This window comes from Emys orbicularis, chromosome 1 (assembly GCF_028017835.1).
Source record: "Emys orbicularis isolate rEmyOrb1 chromosome 1, rEmyOrb1.hap1, whole genome shotgun sequence".
Taxonomy (NCBI): domain Eukaryota; kingdom Metazoa; phylum Chordata; order Testudines; family Emydidae; genus Emys; species Emys orbicularis.
The window spans coordinates 299852745-299878190 of NC_088683.1; positions in this window are offsets into that span (position 1 = coordinate 299852745).

Sequence of the window (25446 nt, forward strand, 5' to 3'; positions counted from 1 at the left end):
GAAAGTCCTACCTTATACTACTCTAGATAGAAATGAATGTTTATGTATTCTGAACTGCCTTGTAGTGTGAATTGCAAATGGTTTAAGGAGTTAAATGAAATTTGAGTTGCTTGATTGTAGCATTTGTTAGTTTCTGTCCAGTATCCAGTAAAAATGAGTGACCATAACTCTCATGAGTATATATATATATATATGACCATAACTCATTTTTACTGGATACCCTGGACAATGGCCTGTCTTGAGAATGGCCAATGCCAGGTGCTTCCAAGGGAATGAACAGAACAAGCAATCATCAAGTGATCCATCCCCTGTAGTCCGCTCCCAGCTTCTGGCAATCAGAGGCTAAGGACACCAAGAGCATGGGATTGCTTCCCTGACCATCTGGCTAATAGCCATTGGGTGACCTATCCTCCATGAACTTACCTAGTTCTCTTTGAACCCCATTACAATTTTGGCCTTCACAACATCTCCTGGCAACAGGTTTCACAGGTTGACTGTGCCTTGTGTGAAGTAGTACTTCCTTTTGTTTTAAACCTGCTGCCTATTAATTTCATTGGGTAACCCCTGGTTCGTATGGGAAGGGATAAATAACACTTTCTTGTTCACTTTCTCTACGTGAGTCTTAATTTTATAAACCTCTATATAGCCCGTTAGTCATCTTTTTTCCAAGCTGGAAAAGTCCCAGCCTTTTTAATCTCTCCTCATACAAAAGCTGTTCTATACCCTTAATCATTTTTGTTGCCTTTGTCTACCAGTTCCAATTCTAATATTTTTTTTTGAGGGGGTGACCAGAACTGCTGCAGTATTCAAGGTGTGGGTGTACCATGGATTTATATAGTGTAACTGTTCTGAAAATGCAGCCTCTATTCTGAGTATCCAAGCTGCTAATATTCTGTAGCAAATGTGCTCAGTCAAAAAGATTTTCAACCCCAAGAGCGAAGAAGAAAGCAAGGAGCCTCTATATCCACTTCTGTACAATCCCGACCTCTCTTTCTGACATCTCATGGATGTCCAGTTGGCAGCTTAAGCTCAACATGGCCAAAACCTAACTTTTGATCTTTTATGCACACATACCTGAAAACCTTCTCTCACCAATTTCTCACTCACTGTTCAGAACAATGCTACTGAGGTCATCTTTCTGGTTTATCATTTCTCTCATAAAACTACCTTCTTTGCATCCTTCCACCATCTTCCTTCCCTCCACTGTATCAAACACTGGCGCCTAGTCTTTTTCTTCAGTGCCCATCACCATTTAACCCTACTTTGTCTATCAGATCTACCAGATTATCAAACTGTTGACCCCTGCCTTTGCTCTACCAATGAAAGCAGCCTCAAACACCTGCTTCTCTTTCAAGCACCTCCATACCTTCTTCCATGCAGCCCCTACCCTCATGCCTATGAGTCTGCACATGATGAGCTCCAACTTCTGCTTTTCTGACCACCGCCATTCAATTTCTTGCCTCATCTTATTTTGTCTGTTTTGTCTTCCTGTTGCATCTTATTTATCAAGTACATTGTGAGTTTTCTGAAGTAGGGACTGTCTTTGTCACCCTTCTGTACAGTGCCTAGCAAAATAAGGATCCTTGATTGAATTTCCTACACACTACTGTTACACAAGTAATTAAATAACAAGTAATATGCAACCACTGAACAACAATAATAACTGACACAGAACAAGGAAACAATGCTAATACTGCTGTGGTAAATCTGGGCCATTCCTCATACTTTCTCATATTAGCTTCAGGAGAAATGTAGAAGAAAATGATTATGCACTGGGACCGGGAGGAGGAGAAAGAGCAGAAATTCTCTATGAATTGAACAGGTACTGAAGTCATTCTCCTCTTGTTGCAAGTACATAAAAAATAGTAATAGTCATCAATACCACCTACAGAGAACTATTGGTGGTATTGATGGTTACCACCTACAAAGCTGCTCTACACGACATGCACTGAATCACCAGACAACTTTGTACTCAAGTTGTCTACAAGGATTGTGCCAGCCCATATCCTAGCAGACTTTAAGCAAAGTCTGAGTTTAATCAGTGGTTGGGACAAGGAGAGTTTTATCTGCTGCACAGAGATATGCTAACCATAGTGCTACACCCAAAAATTCTTATATTAGCACTGAGATATGGCCTAAAAACTCAGTGATCAACTGTCTGAGAAATTAAACAAGTTGCTCTGCCACACCCTCCATTCCAGCAGTGTTACATGCCTATGCATAGCAGCTGCTGGCAGGCATCTGTACCAGAGGTGTGGAACTATAATTCTAATGCATTCATACCACTTACTCAGAGGGTGGGGCAGAGTCAACTAAATAGACAGATAGTAGTAGTAATAGTAAAAGTGGCTTTCATTTAGAAACTTCTCTGATTGCATGTTAGATGTCAAGAAGAGACACAAACACAGTGGTCAGGGATATTGTACAAGGGCTGGAAAAAGTGTGCCTACATAACAAATTGGTGAGAGAAGGGGAGCCACTACGAAGAAAAAGAGTTCTCTCATTGATTACATACAAATCAACCAACATGGAGAACCTGTCACTGTGGGAATTACTGACTTCTATAAAATCATCAAAACATATCTTGAGTTACATTAAAGCACCGAGTCTCAGGCTCACCTTTAAATCTCCCCCTAAATTGGTTGTAGTTGTGCGGATATCTCCACTGCACCGGCACCTACTTTCCACCACTGCAACCGACTACCCAGCACAAAAGAATCATATATTACAGAAAATACAATAACTGACATAGTCCTTCCTGCTGGACTGTACACATCTGCTCTGACAAGCTGATTATATAATAGCTGAGATGCATCTACCCCTAAGTGGATGCCTAAGCCCCCATTAGTGCATAATATCTTTCAGTAGCCAAGCAACACTGCCCAGCTCTTTCTAGGTTGTCCACAGCGAAGTCACAAAATCAGGTAAATAATTAGGTCTACTAATCCTTGACCATACAGGACAGCGAGGGCCCAAGCAGAAGGTAGATCCTTGCAATTATATGGAATTTTAAAATAACCATTTGCAAACGTCCTTTAAGTGCAGCCCTGTGTGCATCCAATATCCTCCATATGTAAATCAATGGAGTAAATATGCATGATCAAAGATATTCCTTACAAGACATGAAGATTCTCAGTAACATGAGCATACGGAGGGAAGATATGATGTTAGCTGCCTCTGTAGCAATGTTGGAGGTGGGAGCTAGAGCCCTGCAGCAGGACTGGGACCCCGTGGGTCCTGCAGGAGTAGCACGTCCAACCATTGCTGGGACAGTTGTAGAGCCCTGCAGCACGACTGGGATCCTGCAGGCTCCACTGCCATAATAGTGGAAGCTGGATAAAAATTCAAGAAACAATGCAGGAGCAAGTGGGAGTGGGAATTGCGGGACGGGAGCGGGATTTAAAAATAGTCCCCTGCAGGCTCTAGTAGGAGCAGGACTAGGGCCCGGGGCTGGGTCTAGGAAATGACAGGCAAATGTGGAGGTGAGAGAAAGAGAGAATCTAATTACATAGATACAAAAATAGATGATGTTATCCAGGAAGTAAACCTCCATTATGATGCATTACTGGTTTCCTAGTCCCAGAACATCTCTATAACCTGTAAGCAACAGTTGTTGGGTCAAATTCTATTATAGGATTATGAGGCTATGGAGGACATTAATAAAAATGGAAAGATCTGTTTTGCTCAGTCTAACAGAAGATGACAATGCCTGACAGCCATGCAGATAACAGCAAAACAACAGGAGGAGGCCCATGTATTCACCACCCAGGATAAAGCATTTCTGCAGGACATACCTGTATGCACTAACCTGGGGATTAGACAGCTGGACACTGTCAGTGAAAGGCATCGAACAAGTGAGAACCAATGGCCTCATGTAGTGATTGTGCCCTATACATTGATTCCAACACACCTATATATCATATTAAGGGCCCTCTGGCTATGCCACACTCCTGCAAAATACATAGCATTTACTATGAAAGATTGCATGATTTCACAGCCCTATTTATCCTCATTTTTCAACGGTTTCCAAACCACATTCTTGTTGGATATATTTCAGTGGAGTTAGGCAATGTGTTCCTATTTTTCTTTCAAATGTCTGTTTCAAAAAGTTAGATGTTGACAGTATGGGCTTGGAGAGCAAGACCTATGAGGAACAACTAACAGAACTAAATCTAAATCCCACTACAAGGCAATATGTGTGATACAATAATCATTTTTATATGACATATTTGGCTGGTGTCAACATTAGAAGAGGAATAATTTTCAGTGGTTGCAATGACTCAGTGTGTGTGTCTTTGGGTTTTGGTTTTGTTTGGTTATTGTTTTGTTTTGAAATCAACTTAGTCAGTTTATACACCAGTCATTTTTACGTAGGAGAGTCAACCAACCCATTCCCAGAAATGGGACAAAATAGCACCAATAAGGAAAGTTCTATATTAATAGGTGCAATATAAAGTCAGTTTGTACGTTAATTTAAGAATTTGAAGCTTGAAGGAAATAGACGACTTAACTAATGCAGTTAATCACTGTACAGTGAATCACATTTATTAGGCTTATTCCTATCTTTAAGCCACCTAAAGTATCTCTAAACTAAAAGAACACTTTTGCTCTACTACTAATATACACCTCTGCTAGGCTATCCATTTTTCTTGATCTACAATCTGTCACTTAAGACAGGTTTCTCGGTATCTTAAATAAGAACATTTAATGTCTACACAATAATATTTGGAATCACACAAACAGTTGAGGTGAAATTTAACACACTGTCCTCATGTCATGACTGTCCTTAAGTTGTCATGGGATAAGAAGGAAGATCCTGTCATGGATTGAGAACTGGTTAAAAGACGGGAAACAAAGGGTAGGAATAAATGGTAAATTTTCAGAATGGAGAGGGGTAACTAGTGGTGTTCCCCAAGGGCCAGTCCTAGGACCAATCCTATTCAACTTATTCATAAATGATCTGAAGAAAGGGGTAAACAGTGAGGTGGCAAAGTTTGCAGATGATACTAAACTGCTCAAGATAGTTAAGACCAAAGCAGAGTGTGAAGAACTTCAAAAAGCTCTCACAAAACTAAGTGATTGGACAACAAAATGGCAAATGAAATTTAATGTGGATAAATGTAAAGTAAAGTTGGGGAAAAAATAACCCCAACTATACATACAATATGATGGGGGCTAATTTAGCTACAACTAATCAGGAAGAGATCTTGAAGTCATCGTGGATAGTTCTCTGAAGACGTCCATAAAGTGTGCAGCGGCAGTCAAAAAAGCAAACAGGATGTTAGGAATCATTCAAAAAGGGATAGAGAATAAGATGGAGAATATGTTATTGCCCTTATATAAATCCATGGTATGCCCACATCTTGAATACTGCGTACAGATGTGGTCTCCTCATCTCAAAAAAGATATACTGGCATTAGAAAAGGTTCAGAGAAGGGCAACTAAAATGATTGGGGTTTGGAACGGGTCCCATATGAGGAGAGATTAAAGAGGCTAGGACTTTTCAGCTTGGAAAAGAGGAGGCTAAGGGGGATATGATAGAGGTATGTAATATCATGAGTGGTGTGGAGAAAGTGAATAAGGAAAAGTTATTTACTTGTTCCCATAATATAAGAACTAGGGAGCACCAAATGAAATTAATGGGCAGCAGGTTTAAAACAAATAAAAGGAAGTTCTTCTTCACACAGCGCACAGTCAACCTGTGCAACTCCTTGCCTGAGGAGGTTGTGAAGGCTAGGACTATAACAGGGTTTAAAAGAGAGCTAGATAAATTCATGTCCATTAATGGCTATTAGCCAGGATGGGTAAGGAACGGTGTCCCTAGCCTCTGTTTGTCAGAGGGTGGAGATGGATTGCAGGAGAGAGATCATTTGACCATTACCTGTTAGGTTCACTCCCTCTGGGACACCTGGCATTGGTCACTGTCGGTAGACAGGATGCTGGGCTGGATGGATCTTTGGTTTGACCCAGTACGGCCATTCTTATGTTCTTATGGCTCTTCTAAAGGATTCATTTAAAGAAAATTGTCTCCTAGCTCCAGGCACTGAGGGTTAAGCACAGCAGTCTCTCACATCAAAGAAACAACTTTACACATACCTAGTGCTTTATCTCTTCAAAATGGTATATGAGCAATAAAGTATTTACATTTTAATAAAATGTTCTTAATAAAAAAGCCTCTTGTTCAGTTTTTAGTTCTATAAAGGCTTTACATAAAAATACCTCTTTGTTCAAAGTATTAGCCTAAAAGATATTTTTTCAAAAGGTAATAAAGCATCTGACAATGGAAGTGAAAGGGCAGAGGTTGCTTAATCAGAGGTGATCATAATCAGTGACAACCGTAACATGTTCCAATATCTGTGTACAGATACAAGTAGAGCCAGCATCCAATAACAATGGAGTATATATTAGCTTCATTGTTCTTCTAAGATAAGCAGCAATTAAATGCCTAATGTAAGGTATTAGAGTTAAACACCCCTTTAAATTGAGTAGAGCAGTTAACAGCTCTCAAGGCTATTATTTCAGTTCCCCGGCACTGGTTTACATTTCCTTCACATTTTGAAAGATTCCTTTTCAACCTGTCAACCTTACTTCTTGAGCAGATTCACTGATCTTATTGGGTATATCTACACAGCAACTAGACACCTGCAGCTGGCCCCTGTCAGCTTACTTGGGCTCACGGGGCTTGGACTGTGGGGCTGTTTAATTGCTGTGTACACTTCTGGGTTCGGGGACCTTTCAACCCCAAGGTCCCAGAGCCTGGGCTTCAGCCCAAGCCCGGAACTCTACACAGCAATGAAACAGTCCTGCAGTCCAAGCCCGAGTAGGCTGGCATGGGACATTTTTTGTGTGGAGACATACTCCAGAAGGAGTCACAAATGGGTAAAATGTTACTCAACATAAGTAAGATTAACAGAATCTGGCCCTTTAATAATTTTCAAAAAGAAGGCTTAGATTCTAGAGCACAATTCTGTGGCAAAATAAAAAGGAAAGACAACTATGCTGCAATGTAAACAATTGTATTATCACATATATGGGTCTCTGGTGTTAGTGTCACTACCATGATACTACTAGAGTTTTGGCTTTGTATCCTCAGAGTTCTAATTAAGGCATTAGCTAATTACCAATAGTTAAGTACAGAAATAATCTACTAGTCTGGGGCAGCCTTTTGGCTTAATGCCAGGCAGAAATATGAAGCTAAACCCCTGCATCAACTTTCCCCATCCCTCTGAGGAAACAGAGGGTTAGAGGATTTCAGATTTGTAAGCTTTATCACCGATTATGTTTCAAAACAGCATTTTGTAGCTCAACGATTTAAAAGTGAAGTCTGTATATTAGACCCCATTTGAAAGCTCTTAAACACAGAAGCAGTTACCAACAGCTGTTTAACCATTACTAAGCAATTCTATATTTGTGATTTCACCAAGGTTATTTATGGATGCTAACAAGTTGGAAGAGACTGCACTCTTCTGAACTGAAAGGGTGCAGGGTAGACTTTACACACCCCTGTTGATAGAAAACGTTTACTTATTTTCATCAGGAAATGTAAAGTATTATTTTCAGTTCACAGAAGGATCCACCCTGTAGTTTTCCAAAAAGCTACAGTATTTCTGTGCCAGAGGTAGGTAAACTAATGGAAATCCAAGCCAGGCTCCAGCTAAGTATTTGGCTCTGGGTGCATGACTGAGAAGGAGCTAAGCAGGCAAGAATGTTCCTTTATTATTTCCTGTCAATGAAAATACAGCCATTTCGTGTATTTTCTTATTAGGATGTGGAAGCTTCAGTTAACATTGCTTTTCCATTAGTTTGTATATTTGATCTGAAGAGTCCCCATGTGGTAGGGCTAAATGAACATTAGCACAACCTTCAAGAAGCAGTTAAACTTAAATTACATGGAATTTAAAACAATCCAATGCATGAGCTGAACAAGGGATTCAGTGACCTTCACTGATGGAGGTTTAGTTCCTTTCTTTTCCAATTGGCTTTTATTTATATATATATATATATATATATATATATATATATATATATATATGGCTCTTTTGATTTTAGTTACTGTTTTGCCCTCAATACTCCCTTCATATTAACCTTTAGCAAATCAGACTAGATCATGGAAAATGGAAGAATCATCAGAATTTCATTAAAAAGTCTTATCCTTTTTAAGAAAGAGAGAATAGAGTCTTATGCTGGTGGTAGTCCAAGTGATATGTAATTACATTAAATAGGAGATTAGCTGTGTACACCCAGATTTATGCAGAGCGGCCTCTTAAGGGGACATTGACAATTTTTAAAGGTTATTAAAAACAAAATGTCTTTACATACTATATGTTACAGCTCAAATCCTGCTGTCCTCACTCAGGCATGATTATCATTGAAAAGAATAGGATTATTAAAGCTGAAATTCTAGCTATCTAATGTACTTCTCATTGTTTATGAGTTTGTTTACTACTTGCATTTATTCAGCTCAGATATGGACCAGTCAATTTCACTTTTGTTTATAGAGTGTAAGATGTTTCACTTCCTGTGTGTATTAGCAGTGTTTCCTATATGGGGTGAAGAAGTCAGCCCCTCCCGCGGAAGATTTCAGATAACTCCAAGAGCACAAGACAGAGAAGAGGAGCACTGCAGATAGAGAGCATGACTCCAGATCCACTACACCCTACACTGCAAAACTACTCCCACAACCACAAGTGTTTCAAAACCACATCCCCCCCATTTTATACAAAGCTGCTGCTGGTCAGGTAGCAGTGCATACTGGCCAAGGTTCACTTTTCTTTGCTCCCAAGAAATTCAGTTCAGCAGCAAGTACATGTGGTCCTGCCCTAAGCAGTCAGCAACAGAAGACAAGTTCCACCTCCCGCCCCTTCCACACACACACACACACATGCACTAAAAAGCAGATAGCCTTCAGGCAAGTGGGTGAATCAACCAGGACTGGAACACACAGTGAAAGATGAGCAAAAAGACAAAAAAAGAAAGAAAACAGAAAGGAAAGTTCAGGAGGAAGAGACTCAAAATGGATACAATACAGGAAAGATGGCAGTAACAGAGCCACAGCATCCAGTAACAGTTGGGGCATCCATATTAATTGCAAGTGACAATTCAAAATTATAAGGTTAGGAACAACTGATTTAAGCCATCACACATCATGAAGTAATAATTCTTTAAACAACATTGCCACTAAGCAGCCACAGGGGAACACAAGTACAGATTTTAAACATACAGTGGTCCCTGAATTTTCTTTCTTCCTCTCATATTTATTGCTGTTGGACTTGGACATAAAGGTAGAATATACTCATATATTCCAAGCTTTCTCCCCACCCTTCTGTTGCACATAAAATCTGATAACATTAATACTTTGTCCCTGTTGCTGTGCAACTCACGTGGGGTATGGCTACACTGCAAAAAAGTGTTCTTGACTCAGGTTAGCTCACCTATAACTCCTCAGGGAATTTGGTACCACTGTGTAATGCAGAAATTTGCAGAAATTAACGTGTGCGCAGAATTTCCTTTCCCCCACAGAAATGGGCTGCAGTGCTGGTAGCCATCACTAGGGGCTGCTGGACCAAGCAGAGCCCAGGGCTCACATGGAAGACACTGCTGGGGGAAGGGGGAAGGAGCTAGAGCAGTGTTTCTCAAACTGGGGTCTGCAAGGGTACTCCAGGGGGTCCGTGGGCCCCGCTGATCAACTCAACTTCTCCCCATCCCTTCCAGCGCCTCCTGCATACAGGGGAACAGCTGTTCAGCAAGCAGGAGGCACTTGGAGGGAAGGGGAGGAGTGGGGACAGGGCGTGCTTGGGGGAGGGGCAGAAAGAGGTGGGCAAGAGGAGGGGTAGGGGTGGAGCCGAGGTGGGAAGAGGTGGGGTGGGGTGAGGTTTTGGGGGAAGCAGTGGAGTGGGGGCAGGGAAAATGTAATTAATTAGTTTCACTTCCATTGTGCTCAAGAGGTGGATTAAAACCACCATAAAAAGGCACCCAGAGTAGCTTTTTGCAATGATAGATGCAATCCACATCTTTAAGTCAAGCACCAAAACAATACAGTCGTGGGCAGCAGGTAGTGCAGCCGCTGGACCCCAGTTGTGGGTTTGGCAGGGGAAATTTTTGCTTTTTATTATGCCCCATGCAGGTTCCGGGGCATCTGAGGAGACAGTATGTGCTACTCAGATTTCTGGGTTCATCAGTAATCTCCCTGGGGCTGAAGGAGTTCCGCTCTCGCCGCCACAGCCCAGGAACACGGAGGAGTTCTGCTCTCCCCGCCACAGCCCTGGGGAAGAGAAGCTCTCTCTCTGTCTTCACCGCAGCCCAGGAGCAAGAGGAGTTCTGTGGAAGAGTTTGCTCTTCCTCCCACCCCCCCCTCCCCACCAGAGGAGTTCTCTGTCCCCCAACGGTGCCCCCCGTGCCCAAAGCGGTAAAATTTAAATTCCCGTGCATGCCCCTGGCAGTAACTAAATCACTTTTGCATGTCCACACTACACTTCTCGTGTCAGTGGTGCTCAGCCTCACCCGGAGTGCTTGCACAGATTTAACTGTCAGTGTGGGACATTGTGGGACATTGTGGGATGGCTTTTGAAAGGCAGCAACAGTCAGTGTAAGTGTCTACATTGACAGAGCGTCGACCTAATGACATTGACCTAAGCACTACACCTCTCATGGAGGCGGACCAAACTCTGTAGCGTAGACCAGGGCTAAGTGGGTGAGGTAATATTTTTCTCATCAGCAGAATTTAAAAGACAAGCTTTCAAGCTTACACAGAGCTCTTCTTCAGGTCAGGGAAATATACTCAGGGTAGGTCTACACTTACCCGTTAGTTCGGCGGCAAGCAAATCGAACTTCTGGGTTCGACTTATCGCGTCTTGTCTGGACGCGATAAGTCGAACCCGGAAGTGCTCGCCATCGACTGCGGTACTCCAGCTCAGCGAGAGGAGTACGCGAAGTCGACGGGGGAGCCTGCCTGCCGCGTCTGGACTGAGGTAAGTTCGAACTAAGGTACTTCGAACTTCAGCTACGTTATTCACGTAGCTGAAGTTGCGTCCCTTAGTTCGAATTTGGGGGTTAGTGTAGACCTGCCCTTAGAGTGTCACAGATCAATAGAACAGATTGTTAAGCATAAGTAGTTAACAGATTTCAAGGGACCATTCAAGGTGAAGGGTCCAGTTGTCACTTCTTCAGTCATGGAGGGACAGGGGAGAAAGGAGAGAGGGGAAAAAATTGCAGGTAGTGGTGTACTTTAGGCCATGTCTACACTACAGAGTTAAGTCTACTTCCATTACATCGACAACCATAAACTGCTGTTTAAACTACATCGCTTGTGCATGTTCACACAACACTTCTTGTGTCGGCAGGATGCATCCACAGTTGGTGCTCTCGCACCGACAGAGAGAGCAATGCAGCATGGGTAGCTATCTCACTGTGCAAATCACCACCTTCTTCCACTAGGAGTTCTGGCAATGGATTGCAGTGCATCATGGTGGTGGGCTCACTGCCCCATGATGCTATTTTCTCCATCCCATCATTCCATTGGCTTCCAACTATGTTTCGCACCATTTTTCAGCTGCCCCTGTAAACTTTGCACCTACCATCTCTGCCTGAAAGCATGGCTCCTGCACTGCTTACCACTCTTGTGATAACTGTTATTAACATAACGCGGCTGATCCTGCAGTATTTCATGAGCTGCAAATCTGAACAGGAATACTTGGTGCCTGAACAGCTGTGTGCCATGGAAAGAAACAATTCAAGACTGATGTTGGCATTCACGGAACAGCGGCACATTGTGGACCGTCGCTATTGGGTTCGGGAAACAAGCACTGAGTGGTGGGATCGGATTGTGCTGCAGTTATGGGATGATGAGCAGTGGCTGCAAAACTTTTGGATGCACAAAGCCACCTTCCTGGAACTGTGTGCAGAGCTCATCCCTGCACTGCAGTGCAAGGACACCAAAATGAGAGTAATCTTATGGTGGAAAATTGAGTGGTGATTGCTGTGTGGAAGCTGGCAACTCTAGACTGCTTCTGCTCAGTCACGAATCAGTTTGGAATTGGAAAGCCCACTGCGGGGGTTGTGGTGATGCTAGAGTGCAGTGCCATTAATCGCCTCCTGCTGCGAATGACAATGACTCTGGGCAATGTTCAGGAAATAGCATTTCTATAATGGGATTCCACAACTGCAGCCGGCTGATAGATGGTACACATATACCAATTTTGGTTCCAGACCACTTTGCATTAGAGTACATCAACAGATAGGGCTACTGCTCCATGGTATTGCAGGTGCTAGTGGATCACTGACATCAATGCGGGGTGGTCAGGGAAGTTTCATGATGCATGGATCTTCAGGAACACTGGCCTGCATAGAAAGCTGCATACAGGGACTTTTTTTCCAGACCAGAATATTCCAATCGGGGATGTGGAAATACCCATAGTGATTCTGAAAGACCCAGCCTACCCCTTACTCCCGTGGCTCATGAAGCCTTTCACCGAAAGCCTGGACAGCAGCACAGAGCACTTCAACAAAAGGCTCAACCAGTGCAGAATAACCACTGAATGTGCATTTGGCAGATTAAAAAGAGTCATTGGCACTGCCTTTTTGGCAGGTTAGACCTCAGTGAGGAAAATATTCCCATGGTCATAGCAGCCTGCTGTGCTCTGCATAGCATTTGTGAGGTTAAGGGGGAAAGTTTCCCCAGAGGTGGAGCTCTGGGGTGGATCGCCTGGCGGCCGATTTTGAGCAGCCAGATACAGGGCTATTAAAGAGGCTCAATGAGGGGGGGCTATTCGAATCAGGGAGATTTTGAAGCAGCGTTCTGACAAAGAGCCCCAGTAATGTGTCTTTCTGTTATGCATTCAGCCAAGCATTGTTTACTTGCCACCTTGAATGATCCTTGTAAAATGATTGCTACTTGAGCGTTAATTCCAGCCTGCAACTGTGCCAATTGCCACCGTATATGAATTTCTGCTACAGCCACTGATGGAGGCACTCCACCAGTGTGTAGGAGCTGATCCTGAAGGGCACATCTGCAGAAGCAAAAGAAACACAGAGTCAGTATTATGAGTGCACTCACAGTCTTGAATCATAAAAAGGTTACATATCCCTCTTTTTCACTTTACCTTTGGCAAACATGCAGCACGGCAAAATCCAGAACCTCTATGGTGGCATTCTCAGAAATGCTTCCACTTCCACGCGCAGGGCCAGGTAGGCAGGCAGAGCTTCAGAGTCTCAATACGTGGATGAGACGATGGTGTAGAGAGGAGGGGTTTAGATTAGCAACTGGGGAAACTTTTGGGATAGGGGGAGCCTATACAGGAAGGATGGACTCCACCTAAACCAAAATGGATCCAGACTGCTGGCACTTAACATTAAAAAGGTTGCACAGCAGTTTTTAAGAGATGGGGGAAAGTCAATTGCTGCAGAGGAGCATGTGGATCGGACAGAGACTTCTCTTAAAGGAGAGTCTATTGATAGAGATTCTCTAGGTTTCAGTCAGGAGGAGAAGATGGAAGAGGATAAAGTAGGGGCCAGATCAGACAAGAAACATTCACATAAAAAAGAATCTGACACATCAGAAAAGGGCAGACAAATAAACAGTGGCAAGTTTTTAAAGTGCTTGTACACAAATGCTAGAAGTCTAAATAATAAGATGGGTGAACTAGAGTGCCTCGTGTTAAAGGAGGATATTGATATAATAGATATCACAGAAACCTGGTGGAGTGGGGACAATCAATGGGACACAATCATTCCGGGGTACAAAATATATCGGAAGCACAGAACAGGTTGTGCGGGGGGAGGGGGAGAGGAGGGGGCAAGTGGCACTATATGTGAAGAAAATGTAGACTCAAATGAAGTAAAAATCTTAAATGAATCCACATGTTCCATAGAATCTCTATGGATAATAATTCCATGCTCTAATAAGAATACAACAGTAGGGATCTATTATCGACCACCTGACCAGGACAGTGATAGTGATGATGAAATGCTAAGGGAGAACTCAATAATAGTGGGGGATTTCAATTATCCCCATATTGACTGGGTACATGTCACCTCAGGACGAAATGCAGAGACAAAATTTCTCGATACTTTAAAATGACTGCTTCTTGGAGCAGCTGGTACAGGAACCCACAAGGGGAGAGGCAATTCTCGATTTAGTCCTGAGTGAAGCGCAGGATCTGGTCCAAGAGGTAACTATAACAGGACCGCTTGGAAATAGTGACCATAATATAATAACATTTAACATTCCTGAGGTGGGAAGAACACCTCAACAGCCCAACACTGCATTTAATTTCAGAAAGGGGAATTATGCAGAAATGAGGAGGTTAGTTAAACAGAAATTAAAAGGTACAGTGACTAGAGTGAAATCCCTGCAAGCTGCATGGACACTTTTCAAAGACACCATAATAGAGGCCCAACTTAAATGTATACCCCAAATTAAAAAACACAGTAAAAGAGCTAAAAAAGCCACTGTGACTTAACAACCATGTAAAAGAAGGAGTGAGAGATAAAAAGGCATCTTTTAAAAAGTGGAAGTCAAATCCTAGTGAGGTAAATAGAAAGGAGCATAAACACTGACAAATTAAGTGTAAAAATGTAATAAGAAAAGCCAAAAAGGAGTTTGAAGAACAGCTAGCCAAAAACTCAAAAAGTAATAACAAAATGTTTTTTAAGTACATCAGAAGCAGGAAGCCTGCTAAACAACCAGTGGGGCCCCTGGACGATCGAGATACAAAAGGAGCACTTAAAGACGATAAAGTCATTGTGGAGAAACTAAACGAATTCTTTGCTTCAGTCTTCACGGCTGAGGATGTTAGGGAGATTCCCAAACCTGAGGTGTCCTTTGTAGGTGACAAATCTGAGGAATTGTCACAGATTGAAGTGTCACTAGAGGAGGTTTTGGAATTAATTGATAAACTTAACAGTAACAAGTCACCGGGACCAGAGTGCATTCACCCAAATGTGAAATTGCGGAACTATTAACTATGGTTTGTAACCTGTCCTTTAAATCGGCTTCTGTACCCAATGACTGGAAGATAGCTAATGCAACACAAATATTTTAAAAGGGCTCTAGAGGTGATCCCGGCAATTACAGACCGGTAAGTCTAACATCAGTACCGGGCAAATTAGTTGAAACAATAGTAAAGAATAAAATTGTCAGACACATAGAAGAACATAAATTGTTGGGCAAAAGTCAACATGGTTTCTGTAAAGGGAAATCATGTCTTACTAATCTATTAGAGTTCTTTGAAGGGGTCAACAAACATGTGGACAAGGGGGATCCAGTGGACATAGTGTACTTAGATTTCCAGAAAGCCTTTGACAAGGTCCCTCACCAAAGGCTCTTACGAAAATTAAGTTGTCATGAGATAAGAGGGAAGATCCTTTCATGGATTGAGAACTGGTTAAAAGACAGGGAACAAAGGGTAGGAATAAATGGTAAATGTTCAGAATGGAGAGGGGTAAGTAGGGGTGTTCCCCAAGGGTCAGTCCTAGGACCAATCCTATTCAACTTATTCATAAATGATCTGGAGAAAGGGGTAAACAGTCAGGTGGCAAAGTTTGCAGATGATACTAAACTGCTCAAGATAGTTAAGACCAAAGCAGACTGTGACGAACTTCAGAAAGCTCTCACAAAACTAAGTGATTGGGCAACAAAATGGCAAATGAAATTTAATGTGGATAAATGTAAAGTAATGCACATTGGAAAAAATAACCCCAACTATACATACAATATGATAGGGGCTAATTTAGCTACAACTAATCAGGAAAGAGATCTTGGAGTCATCGTGGATAGTTCTCTGAAGACGTCCACGCAGTGTACAGCAGCAGTCAAAAAAGCAAACAGGATGTTAGGAATCATTCAAAAAGGGATAGAGAATAAGACGGAGAATATCTTATTGCCCTTATATAAATCCATGGTAAACCCACATCTTGAATACTGCGTACAAATGTGGTCTCCTCATCTCAAAAAAGATATACTGGCATTAGAAAAGGTTCAGAGAAGGGCAACTCAAATGATTAGGGGTTTGGAACGGGTCTCATGTGAGGAGAGATTAAAGAGGCTAGGACTTTTCAGCTTGGAAAAGAGAAGACTAAGGGGGGATATGATAGAGGCATATAAAATCCTGAGTGGTGTGGAGAAAGTGAATCAGGAAAAGTTATTTACTTGTTCCTATAATATAAGAACTAGGGGCTACCAAATGAAATTAATGGGCAGCAGGTTTAAAACAAATAAAAGGAAGTTCTTCTTCACACAGCGCACAGTCAACCTGTGGAACTCCTTGCCTGAGGAGGTTGTGAAGGCTAGGACTATAACAGGGTTTAAAGGAGAGCTAGATAAATTCATGTCTATTAATGGCTATTAGCCAGGATGGGTAAGGAATGGTGTCCCTAGCCTCTGTTTGTCAGAGGGTGGAGATGGATGCCAGGAGAGAGATCACTTGATTATTACCTGTTAGGTTCACTCCGTTTGGGACACCTGGCATTGGTCACTGTCCGTAGACAGGATACTGGGCTGGATGGACCTTTGGTCTGACCCAGTATGGCCATTCTTATGTTCTTATGTCCTAAACATGGTGAGTTTGGCTCAGAGGGAGAAGATGCAAGATGGGAGAAAGGGTCTGGGTGGTTTCAGAAGGAGATCAGTACAAGCACCTAGGGACACTATTCTGAATACTGGCACTGTTTTCCACAGGCAGGAGTGATTGAAGCTGATAGCTCACTACCAAGGGTAACTGAGAATGGAAGGGTGCATCTCCTGCATGCCTGTAGCTTCAGACCGGGTCCGTAAGATGCTCGCCTGTGTGCCGCTTTGGTTCCTGCATAAGTAATTGCCAATTGGCACAGCAAAGTTTCCTACAATGGGGAAAGAAACAAAGCAGCTCTGCCAAGGAACCTTCAGCAGAGGATTCCATAGTGTCTTCAGGAAAGTTTCCTAGAGATCTCTATTGAGGAATCCCGGGAGATCCTGGTGTCCATTAACAAACTTTTCTGCAGGGCCCCCATTGCATAGCTGCATAGAAGAATGAAAAGCAGATGCACAAACAGTGCCTAGTGTTGTTAATGTCTATCTCTTCTCCCGCATGCACCATGTAACAAAATAAAGGACACCTCTACCTCATGTAACCGCATAGTATCAAAGCAAAATGAGTACTTACTGGAGCTCCTCTCTCCTGCTTCAGGTGCTCCAGAGCCAGACTGCTGGGACTGGCTAGACCCTTCCAGAATCAAAAAGAGGTCCTGGCTTGCCATGACCCTGTTGCCTGTCCCACATCCTCCTCCAACTCGACCTCCTTGTTCACTACTTTGTCCTTGGGATTAACTCCACTGGCTGCTGCCTCCAGCCTTTCCCCCTCCCCAAAGTGTCCATAGGGCTCTTGGCAGTGGAGGTGGGGTTGCCATCGAGGATGGCATACACCTCCTTGTAGAACTGGCATGTTTTCAGCGCTACACAAGTGCGACTGTTGGCCTTCCTTGCTTTCTGGTACATCTACCTCAGCTCCTTGATCTTAGCAGGCCCTGCTGCATGTCGCTTTCATGCCCCTTCTCCTCGATGCCATGAGCAATCTGCTCATAGGTATCAAAGTTCCTACAACTAGAGCGGAGCTGTGACTACACAGCCTCCTTTCTCAACAGATTCAACAACTCTGGTGTACTCCAGTCGGGTGCACGTTTGCTGCAAAAAGCTGGTATGATCAGCTGGGAAGGTGCTGTGTGAACAGTCCATGCCAAGTAAACAGCAAGTGGAATTTCAAAAATTCCTGGGGCTTTAAAGGTAGAGGGGTGAATGCCTGTGTACCTGGCAGCAGGGCAGACCAGGGCATGATCAAAGTGGTCATGATGAGCATTGTGGAACACCTCCTGGTGGCCACCTAAGGCAACATAAGCAAGCGCAGTGTCTACACTGATACTGTCACTAATTTCATCACAAGAAGCTCTATGCTGCTCATCGACGTGGTATTATTCTGTCAGTGTAGCAGGAGAGTTAAATCGGCAGGAGGAGCATTGCAGTGTGTACACCCCCACTCTTGTTGATGAAACCGGATTTTTGTTGACAAAAGTGTGAAGTACAGGTCTGTCTCATCTTACGCTGGGGTTACATTCCGCGGTCAGCGTGTAAAGCGAAAACCGCGTATAGTCAAAATTACATTGAGTGTAATGGCGGGCAGAATCGCCCGCACTACAGGAACAGTATTTAAATTATTTTTCTCTTTTTTTGTTGTTTTTTGTTTTGTTTTTGCCGACCGTGTAAAGCTGAATTCGCGCATGTTAAATGCGCGTAAGATGCGACAGACCTGTATAGACAAGGTTTCAGAAACATTTGAGAGAGATTACAGATCCCTAAGAGGTCTCTCTTCCTCCCCTGCTTTGAATGATATAGACCACACTCATGTTATTCTGTTAAACTGACAAGTACAAGACATCTACACAACCATAACTTTCCAACAGGAGAGCATCAAATCATTCTTCCAAGGTGTCACAGCCAGGTCATGGGCAGCCAGACCCAGTAGTTAGAGCCAGAGTACACAGTCACAAGACAGAAGTCAAGAATCAGCTGGGTCAGGACACCAGGAGGTCAGAAGCAGAAGACAAATTGGAGATCAGAACCACAAGTCAGGAACCAGAGTCAGTCCAGGATGCCAGGAAATCAAGCCAGTGGAGCAAAAGCAGGGAGCACAAGGCACATAGCCCACAATTGGATGAAGTCTAGTTGTTCAGACAGCTTCCTGTTCCTGCTGCTGGCTTAAGTAGGGTCAGCAGGTCTATCAACTGCTTTGGGACTCCACCAATAGGACAGCAGGGGCAGAGCCTCAAATTGGGGCTGAACTTCATGGGTTCCAGGTAAGCGAGTATCAGCAGGCAGCCAGATGGAGGGCTGGAGCAAAGCTGTTCCTATAAACCCTGCAGAAACAGGTTCAGGACCTATGGGTCACGACATAAGCCATCAATCTCCTCAATAAACTAAAAAAAACTCATGTTGATTCTCTTTAGGCATAACAGGTAAAAGGCACCAAAAATCATAGCAGCCCTGGACCTTCTCTTTTATCAAATCATCTTATCCACTGTGCTGTGTAAGTGATGCCAGCCTCCACCCCCTTTCATTTCCTTCTTTTTCTCTGATCCCTATGCCTTTTTCCATGTTTATGCACGGAATGATTTCTCAATCCCCATTAACAAAGCCCATGTTCTCTCTTTGTTCCAATCCCTTCTAAAAACTTACTTTTTCCATGATGGCCAGATACCACAGTCATGGGCACTGTATAGGAACCTAGAGTGATAGAATTAGATTTATAATAGTAGTGATAAGAAAATACTTAAACTAGCCCCTTCATCTGCCTCTCCCAGTACATCTTGTCTCTTCTGTGCTTGTCTTTGAGATTGTAATCTCCTCCTGTGATGGAGCCAGTACCATCTTTAATTTTGGGTATTGTATAGCCCTGAACACATTGTCACAATAGCCAACATTCAGATTATTAGAAGGTCGCTAAGACAATTCTCAAATATGGAACATATTCGGAATGACATTGAAATTTGAGTACAATCAGTAATTAGGCCCCCCCCCCCTTTTTTTTTTTTTTGTATTATGAATGCCTCAGTTTTTGGGTGTCCAGTTTGAGAATCCAGAGACCTGATTTTCAGAGATACTGAATATCCTCCACTCCAACTGAAATCAAAGTAGGAATTGCAATAGCTAAGAGAACCAGCCCCTTTATGTTTCAGAGCCAGAATATGGTGATGGACACTATAAAAAAAACCTCTAAGACATGTAGATAGCCCTAATGAATATATTTTAAGGCCTGGGTTCTAACTTTACTTGTTTATTCAATGTAGCTCTTTGCAGATATTTGTTTACATAATAATGAAGCAGTCTGTTGGTATGAGACTCAAGAGTGCAACAAAAGTAGCACTGTAATTCAGGCTTGAAATGCATAGGCAAACCTGTATCATTATACTATACATAACACAGTATTATGGTAGGCACTGTCAGTACAATTAGTCTTTTGCTTTCATAACTGCTTAAAACTGATCCAAAAAGTTACCTTCTTGACCTAGTTATAAGATGTATAATGGCTAAATGTAGTTGAGCTTAAGTAGACTTCCTTATCAGTCATAAGTGAGTGAGATGCATGTATATAAGATAATTAACTTAATTTGTACCTATTGTGTTCAAATTAATCACCCTATTATCTTCATTTAACAATTCTCTATACTCAGTTAAACACAGTCTGAGAAACATATAGTAGGATGAGACCCAAAAGTAAGACTTAGGCCTTCAATCTTATCAGTAAATTAAATTAGCTTGACTAAAGAAAACGTCTGTCAGTACAACAAAGTTCATGAGCAAAAAATGTGAAATTCTTTTTATATTCCAGAGTGTAAATTTGAAAATTAAACACTGTACGTGTCTGATTTTCAGAGATGCTGAGCACATGCATCTGCTACTGATGTCTGCATTTCTGAAAGTCAACCACTGAATATACAGCTAAGAGCCTTTTTAGTTGGCTTTCAATTCTGATTTATTTATGTCTATTTATTTATGATTCTGATTTATTCATGCATCTGAAGGACTGCACTAATACTGCAAAGAAAGCAAACTTAAGAACATAAACGTAAGAATGGCCATACTGGGACAGACCAATAGTCCATCTAGCCCAGCATCCTGTCTACCAAAGGTGCTTCAGAGGGAATGAACAGAAAAGGGCAATTATCAAGTGATCCATCCCCCATCATCCACTCCCAGCTTCTGGCAATCAGAGGCTAGGGACACCCAGAGCAGGGTTGTGTCCCTGACCATTTTGGCTAGTAGCCATTGATAGATTTATCCTCCATGTAGTTATCTAATTATTTTTTGAACCCAGTTATAATTTTGGCTTTCACAATATCCCCAAGCAATGATCTCCATAGGTTGACTGTGCATGGTATGAAGAAGTACTTTTGTTTGTTTTAAAACTGTTGCCTATTCATTTCATTGGGTGACCCCTAGTTCTTGTGTTATGTGAAGGAGTAAACATTTCTTTATTCCCTTTCTCCACACCATTTGTGATTCTACAGACTTCTATCATGTCCCCCTTCCCCCAAGTCATCTTGTTTCCAAGCTGAAAAGTCCCAGTCTTTTTAATTTCTCCTCATATGGAAGCTGTTCCATATCATTAATTTTTGTTGTCCTTCTCTGTATCTTTTCCAATTCCAGTATATATTTTTTGAGATGGGGCGACCAAAACTGCATGCAGTATTCAAGGTGTGGGCATACCATGGATTTATATAGTGGCATTAGGATATTTACTGTCTTATTATCTATATTACTTACAGCACTACAGTGAAAAGACAGTAATATAGATATGACTACAATTACACAGGACAGAATATTGTAATAACCTTGAATCACCATTTAAGTCTTACACTTAAGTCACATTCTTATCTTTGCAAGTGAGGAAAAACTAAATAAGGCAACACTCAATAGAACCTTAGGTAAAACAGAGCCTAGAACTAGATAAGATGATCCTATTGATGCTTCTGCTTACTCAGCTAAGGCTTTTGAGTGATGGGGAGGTACTTCCACTAGTTGGATGGTTACAGAGTGGGATAGAGTCACTCTCCACAACAAACCCCCCTCTCTAGGCAGCAGGTATCCATCCCTTTCTTACCACTTTTAGTAGTATTAACTAAGTCTCCAATGAGTTCTGCATGCACATGGACTTCAATGGGGCTCTACGTGAGCACAGGAGTCTGCATGCACAGAGATCATCTCAAAACCAAGGCATAAGTCTCTCCACACCTTCTCCCCCAGTTTTGAATGGGAGGTTGCAGTGGTGCAGATTGCCTGCCCAACAGCAGCACCACTTCAATAGGGTTCCTTTTCTCATTGATCTGAGGTTCTGTGCGGTTGAAAGGCTGCACCTCTCACCTCCTCAGCAGCGTCTCAGAGCCGTCCCACAAATGGGAAGATTTCAAGGAAATTCTGTTCAACGTGGAGAAGTTTCCAAGCTCCTCAGACTTCCTCCCATAAGTATTTTCACAGAGAGTACAAACTCAGTATAAACCAGGGGTCTCAAACTCAAATGACCATGAGGGCCACATGAGGACTATTACATTGGCCCAAGGGCCTCATTACTGACACCTCCCCCCCACCGTCCTCGCCCTGCCCCCACTCCACCTCTTCCATGAGGCCCTGCCCCTGCCCCGCCTCTTCCTACCCCTTCCCTGCCCCCATTCCAACCCCTTCCCTGAAATCCCCACCCCAACTCTGCCCCCTCCCTGCCCCCAGGGGGTGCAGGAGGGGTGTGGGGTGTGGCGGGGGCTCAGGGCAGGGGGTTGGGGTGTGGGGTGCAGGGTACAGCAGGGGATCAGGGTGCAGGGTGCAGCAGGTGGCTCAGGGCAGGGGGTTGGGGTGAAAGAGGGGTGCAGGGTGCGGCAGGGGGCTCAGGGCAGTGGGTTGGGATGCAGGAGGGGTGCGGGGTGAGGCAGGGAGTTCAGGGCAGGGGGTCGGGGTGCAGGGTGCGGCAGGGGTCTCAGGGCAGGGGGGCAGGGTGCAGGAGGGGTGCAGCGTACGGCAGGGGGTCGGGGTGCAGGAGGGGTGCGGCATGGGGCTCAGGGCAGTGGGTTGGGATGCATGAGGGGTGCGGGGTGAGGCAGGGTGCAGCAGGGGGCTCAGGGCAGGGGGTTCGGCTGCAGGAGAGGTTCGGGGGGCAGGATCTGGCCCGGCGCGTACCGGGGACAAGGCAGGCTCCCTGCCTGCCTGCCTACCCTGCCCCCGCGCTGCTCCGGGAAGAGGCTGGAACGTGGGGAAGGGGGGGCAGAGGGGCTGTGTGTTGCTGTTGCGTCAGGCACTGCCCCCAGCAGCTCCCATTGGCCACGGTTCCCCATTCCCGGCCAATGGGAGCTGCTGGGGGCGGTGCCTGAAGCAACAGCAACACACAGCCCCTCCGCCCCCCCCCCCTTCCCCACGTTCCAGCCTCTTCCCGGAGCGGCGCAGGGCAGGGCAGGCAGGTAGGGAGCATGCCCTGCCCCCGGTGCACGTCCGGCTGGAGCCGCTCTAGGTAAACACTGGGGGAGGGCGGGGGGGCTACGAGGGGCTCGCGGGCCGCAGAAAAAAGCCCCGCGGGCTGCGTGTTTGAGACCCCTGGTATAAAAGGATTTAAAACTTTTAAATAATATAAGGAAAAGAAAATACAGTACTTTAACCACATTCTGTAATAAATACATCAGCAAGCTGAAAGCCTCCTCACTCAGGCAAATGACCCGTGCACTTTAAAAGCACAACTAAAGCTTGGGTATTATGACCCAGCTCTGCATGAAGCCACACTGTAGTCACCATTAACAACTTTTGAAGTTAGTAGCCACTGCTTAATAAGGGGGGGGGGGAGAGATTATGTTTTATCAAGTTGCCTCAGTTGAGTTAGCTTAACTTGACTGAACCTCTCCTCCCCACTGTTCTGACACAGTTTAACACCTTTCAGATTGTTTGAGCTAGTTTTGTTGTAAACTCCACTTCCCATATCCCAAGCTACAACATGATCAGCTCCAACAACTTTGAAAGTTTAGAAAATAGTGCGTTGCAGAACAGCACTGCTTCTACTGACAGTCATGCTCACCAACTGCAACTTTTGTGTACATCTAATGAAACAGACCTGCAGTCCACATTTAATGAACAGGCTCCCACAGGGATCTGTCTTGGCACCATGTCTTTAATATTTATATCAGCGACATCTCATCAATTGAGTCATGGAAATTTGGATATACAGATCATCTCACACTTTCCATGCAAGCAAGCACTTTCACCGAAGCAGAATGCAACCGCCTAGAAGATCTGAAAAATTGGAGTACTATTGGTTATGTCAACTCCAATCAATCCCTCAACAAAAAAAAATAGCTGTCTCCACATTCCACCTGAGCCACCAACATTCCCAAAAGTGCCTGAATAGACCCTTCTGTGACAAACATAGGTTTGATGATTATTCAAAATATTTCATCATGGTTCTGAGTCACAGCCTCAAACACCACCACCATCTGATGAAAACCGCCATCAAGATTAAGGTTACCACAAAACTATCTGCGACCAGATGCTCACCTTGGTCCTCATCTTATCAGGAGCTGAATATTGCATGTCAGTATGGGCAGGGAAAGAACATGCCATGGAAGATATGGATCACACCAAATCGCATCAGAATCTCACACAGGCATTGCAATTGCCTCCTATACAAAAGACAGCCTAATATGTGAATGAAGAGAAGACATCCAAACCATGAAACTTCAGGGAATTCTCTACGATCCTTCTGCAGAGGGACAGCCTTGATTCATTCCATGTCACCGGAAAGCCATAGAGTGGATGAGAAATTTGGACATTGACTTTTAATGTTGCTTTTCAAGTTGCCATATGAAAGCAGCAGCAGCAGCTCAAACTATCTAAAATGTGCTAAACTATGTCTACACAGGTGATAAGGGTGATTTTAGTTGAATTAACTCAGCTGAGGTAACTTGGTTAAAAACACACACCTTTATGCCCATTTAGACAGGGTAAATGGGACTTTGCATGGGCAGAGAGGCACCTGAATGGATCCAGTTGCAAGATCAGGTCCCAAACGTATAGTTGCTTAAACTAACTCAATAGCATTTTAACAGGAGTCACTCTTTCTTTATTACATTATCTTTACTGATCTATTATTTGAGTCTGCAAGTTGATACAAAAAAATGGGAATTACTTGCTTTTAGTTTTTTTGATTCACTGCAGATGACAAAATTATTGCTCCATCATATTGGACTCTTTACCACCTCATGGGGTCTCTGGAGTCCTGGGTCACCAGTCTTTGTCCTGAAACAGTCCTTGTTAGCATGCTCTCCATACCAGGACTCAGGCAAGCACTAGGTATTTTAACTGCTTCAGCTCCAGCATTTGGTAGGTCCCAAGCAGTATTCCACCAACTTCCTCTCACTGCCGCACTCTTCCCCAGGCTCTTCACATCCTTTCTCTGTGACACATTCCACCCAGCTGCCATGGAACGTTTCCCTCCTAGCAATCTATGTTGTTGAAGAAAAGAGCATCAGCAGATTTAACCTTAGAATATTCATCATATTGCCCTCTGCTGACCTATTACTTCTCAGCTGTTTCATCAGTGTCCTTAATTAAAAATGACAAGAAGTATCCTTTAAAGCATTATTCACACAATACATGTCTACTGTATATGCTTTCTTTTTAACCAGATTTGTGTCTGTGATAGTCTGTACACCTATATTCATCCTTTTTAAAAGACCATGATAAATTTTGTACAAAGTATGCCTTGTGAGGTATCATTTGAAATATGCTGAACATTATTATTCTGATAAAACCTGTGTATCAACATTCTATATAAAGTTATAAGATTCTACTGTATAACATTGCTGTGATGTGCCAAAGTTAGAAAGCAGGCCCAACCCAGTTTTTCAGACACAAAAGACACTCTGACACCCTGGCCAGGTATCAGCATAATCACA